Source organism: Lonchura striata, chromosome 8 (genome assembly GCF_046129695.1).
Source record: "Lonchura striata isolate bLonStr1 chromosome 8, bLonStr1.mat, whole genome shotgun sequence".
NCBI lineage: Eukaryota > Metazoa > Chordata > Aves > Passeriformes > Estrildidae > Lonchura > Lonchura striata.
Genome location: NC_134610.1, coordinates 263,872 through 268,276, shown reverse-complemented (window position 1 = coordinate 268,276; position 4,405 = coordinate 263,872). Strand labels below are relative to the sequence as shown.

The 4,405-nt window shown below is 51.5% G+C and overlaps 1 long non-coding RNA gene across 1 annotated transcript; it reads left to right on the top strand.

Moving 5' to 3' along the window:
- The first annotated feature begins 1,472 nt into the window (after positions 1–1,472).
- LOC144246688 (uncharacterized) lies at positions 1,473–3,873 on the top strand. Its single transcript, XR_013340355.1, has 3 exons — positions 1,473–1,778; positions 2,739–3,023; positions 3,456–3,873. It is a non-coding gene; the product is annotated as an uncharacterized LOC144246688 (long non-coding RNA).
- The last annotated feature ends 532 nt before the right edge of the window (positions 3,874–4,405 follow it).

Below are 4,405 nucleotides of genomic sequence, written 5' to 3'. Positions count from 1 at the left end.
CAAGGTCCTCACGGGCCGCCATCTTGCGAGTGCTTGTCGCGCACTCTCTTGACAAGTGCTGCCGCCTTGTGGACAGAGGGTGGTACTGCAGCCCCCCAGCCAGCGCCCGGCAAAACCACCGAGACGGGGCGGGAGCGAGCGGCGAGTGGGGCGGTGTCTGTGAGTGAGGGGAGGGCTGAAGGCGGCTCAGCGGCGGCGAGGATGGCGGCGAGGGCAGCCCGGTGGGGCCGGTGCCGGCGGGCGGCGGAGGCGCGGTCGCAGCGCTCCCGGGCCGCGGCCGAGCGGCATCGGAGCAGGGCTGCGCCGCCTTTCCCGGCCCCGCGCCCCTCTCCAGACGCCGGGAGCGGCCGCGTGCCGGAAAATGCCGCCGGGGCGGCGGAGCGGGGCCCTGGCTCTGCCCGCCCCTCCTGCCGCCCTCCTTGGAATGGTTCGAGGCGTTATGGGTTTATTGAGGTAGGAATAATTATTTTGTTGTTGTTAATTTAATGTGGGGTTTTTTTTATTTGTTTGTTTTTGTCGTTTGATGTATTTGGTTTGTAGAGCAGGAACTGCAGACAGAATCCTGCAGAAGTAATATGGAATTTGTCCTCCCAAAACCCACCCGGCTTCAAACCACTTTCAGCACGTGGTCTTCCTTAGCAGCACATGGTTCCCCCATGCTTGAGAGGCGCTGCACTCTACTTTTCTCTCCACCTTTGCTGACAGATCCTGCTGAAGGCTGAGGACAAAGCCCTACCGCTACACGGACAAAGCAGCAGACCTGGTTCGGGAAGCCAGCGTGCTCCAGGTTGCTACAGGACTCTGATCAAACATCAGCATCCCCGTCTCTCACATTGATGGTATGTGGTAACCCCTTAAGAACAGAACTCCACGACTTGGGGCTACCTTTTCTAACCCTAAGCAACAAACTGGGGATGGATAACTCTAGAGATCCTGTTATGTAAGGATCTCCAGGATTCAGCCCTCCATGTGTCCTTGGAATCAGCAGAGTTTCCACTTTACTCCCAGACGTAATTTTTGATGTGGTTGTGCCACTTTAACAGTATTTGAAATCTCTCTTCGTGTTCTTGCAGCAGCATTATTGAACTACAATGGAAATGTAGTCCTGCCTGAAGCTGTTCACAGAATCGTGGAATCCCAGAAGGGTTTGGATGGGAAGGCACCTTTTTTTAAAGCTCATCCCGTTCCACCCCCTGCCATGGGCAGGGACACCTTCCACCATGCCAGGGTGCTCTAAGCCCTGTCCAGCCTGGCCTTGGACACTTCCATGGATCCGGGGGCAGCCACAGCTTCTCTGGGCAACCTGTGCTGGACAGCAGCTTTGAAAGGCAGAATGAAGTACAGCTGTGATTTTTGTGCTGCCCCCAACATTGTATTGCCTGGCAAATGTGCCTTTGAATTTTTTTTTTTTTTTTTTTTTTTTAAGGTTTTCTTGTTTGTTTTGTTTGCTTTCGTTTTTTTTTTTTGTTGTTGTTGTTGTTGTTTTGTTTTTGGGTTTTTTTGGGAACTAAAAAGATACCTTGTGTTCCTGGAATGTTGCATTCTACCTCTGTTGTTTTCCCAGTTAGTCTGGATCCTCTGCTTACATTTTTTCCTTCACTTATTAGATGTCGTGGATATGCTGGCTGTTCTGATGGAGGGCAGTGATGGCTTAGATGAGGAAATTGTGTTCTCTTTAAATGAAGGCGTGATTATCCAGACATTTCCCTTCAGTGCTGTTGTCCCTGCTGCATTAGCAGCCAGGAATATGCTGTTGCTTCAGTCTGAAAACGGAACAGGTACAGTTTTTTTTTTTTATGTTTTATGTGTCGTTTCTAGCAGTGGAGTGAAAGTGGCATCATTTCTACTCTCTTGTAATAATTTTTTACCGTTTATAATTTTTTACCTTGAGGCATGTTATTACCTTCCCTGCAAGCAGAAGGAGGTGCAGATTGATGGTGTTTTGTGCTCAAGAGGGGCATTGAAGCTCTGTAGGTGCTTCTGCCCTAATTCCCTGACCCTGAAGAGAAGGGACACTGTCCCTGCATGGACAGTCTTGGTCTGGAAGTAGTTGGCCTCAGTAACACAGCGTTTTAAGGGCAGAGCATGGCGATCAGGAGAGGAAGGTGTTTCCCGTGCCTGTGGGCAGCTCTTCCCGAGATCAGGGAGAGGGGACTGCCTTGTTAAGTAGGAAATGGATGCGTTTCCCAAGGAAAACTTCAGAAATTAAGCTCCAGGGGCAAATACTGCGAGGTTCTACTACCTCCTTGAGGACAGCGTTAAAACCACAGGGGCATCAGCAGGGCTTGGAACAGGACTGGCCAACCGCAGAGCACCTCACGAAGCCCTCTCTGTGTATGTGGCAGTCGAGTAGCACCTGGGGGGTGCTGAAAGTCCCAGTTCTGACAGAAAATTCTGTTTAACTTGTACACGTTGGCTGGGTGTATCCCCCCAGTACAGCTCGGTTCTTCTCTGAGGCGGTGCCTGGCAGGGTGTCTCCCTGTAAAGAGACGGGCGTGTTTTTGGCACAAGACAGCGAAGGTGGATTGTTTGCTTCAGCAGGAGCTGATGATGTCTGGAGGGTTTTTCAGGTACCTCTGCAGTCAGGAGCACGTGTCTAGGTCACTGCGAACACTTTTTGATCTCGTTCAGTTCTTTTCTGCGTGAGGCTCTGTGGGCTGCTGGCAAGGCCCAAAGTAAGGAAGGTTGCCCCAGTGTCCGTGCTCATGTCAATAGTTTAATTTATTTGGCTTTTCTAGGAGCAGATGTCGTGGAGGACTTTGTTGCTGTTTTCACTGGCCTCCTGCACTCTCCGAGAGAGCCCCTTTCTCCCTGCTTGACGTTCCAGCTCTGTGACAAAGCTGCTAAGTATCCTCAGCTCTACCAGTTTAACCGATACTATAGACTCTGGATGCCCAAGTAGTCCCAGGAACCTGTGGTATGGAATACCTGAAGTCACTGAATTCTTGAGCCAGTATTCCTATAAAATCCTCACAGTTGACAGAGGTTACATTTCCATCAGGAACAGCGTTTTTATTGAGGAGGTAATTCTGCATCCTTGTTGATCGTGCTGGGGACACACGTTTGCTCCAGGGCTTTTCTCTGATGACACAAGAGGTCTCTGTGGTGTTTGGGAGGCGATACCAGGCCTCAGGGCTCATACAGAGACTCCTCAGCAGGCACAGCAGAGCCTGGTGTGCGCTGTGGCCTCTGTTTACAGCGCCCGGAGTTCCCCCGGGTGGGTGGAGGATCACAGGCCCCTGGGCTGGGTTTGGTGAGTTTTTCTCAGTTCAGCAGTGTGAACACTCCAGATACCCCTGGGGACACTACTGGACAGCTCTGTTCTAGCAGGACTGCACGCCTGTGCTCCCAGAGCTTCAGTTCAGAGCTCATCTCAAACCAAAGGTGGCTGAAGAGACTTTTGTTTCATACTCATCACTGTTTTTCTCTTACGCTTTTTGTTTCGCTTTAAACAGTTTGAAAACCACAAGGAGGTCAGGCAAGAGCCTTCTGTGGCACCGGATTCTGTATTTGCTACTTTGCTGAAGGGAGCCCGGGAGAGAGGAAGCAGTACCTTCCTGGAAGATGGTGTTCAGACAAAGTGGAGAGACTTGGCTTCCCGGCTCCCCCCACCTGAGCAGCTTTTGTTGGGAGTAAAGCACGTGCTGCTGTACCTTAAACCTACAGTGGAGAACTTCAGCAGATAATACTGTAGTGATGCTTGGTTTACTTTATGGCACAAGTTACAAATGACTCAGCTGCTAAAACTTAGGTTCCAGTGCTGTAGCTCTTTTTCCTCGACTCGCCTCCGAGGGTACGCAGCACCATACAAAACTGCACCTAATTTGTAAACAAATGTCAGTTGTTCTGATTATTGAAGCTGGGCTTTATTCAGTTGTGTGTGCTGTGGCCAGGTCCTTTGTACAAATAGTATACGGAGGGTGGGGAAACCAGAACTGCACATTCCTTGTGATATGTATGGGATTTTGGGGGGGGGTTAAATGAAAAGGAGATGCAAAATGAGGGAATTGCTTTTAGATGTAACTATTCTTGTCCTAAAGGAGCCATCAGCTCTGTCCCGAGAGTTGAGTTACAAGTGTGTGTTGAAAGAGCCGCAAGCCTTTAGGGGCTGCAATTTGTGTGCCCTGGAATGAGGTGCCCTGAGGAAATGTGTGAGCCGGAGGGAGCCGAGCTGTGGGAGTGGGCGAATGGAGGCGGGTGCGGGCGGGAATAGCCGAGCGTGGCCGAAAGTGGCCGGGAGGGCCCGTGGAGGCGAGTGGAGCCGAGCTGCGCCGAAGAGGCGAGTGGGGCCGAATGCGGTCGGAAATAGCCGAGCTTAGCCGAAAGTAACCGAAGCTGGCCGAGGAGCCGAGCGTAGCCGAGCGGCTCCGAGTACAGCCGAGGCGAGCCGAGCTTTGCCGAAGAG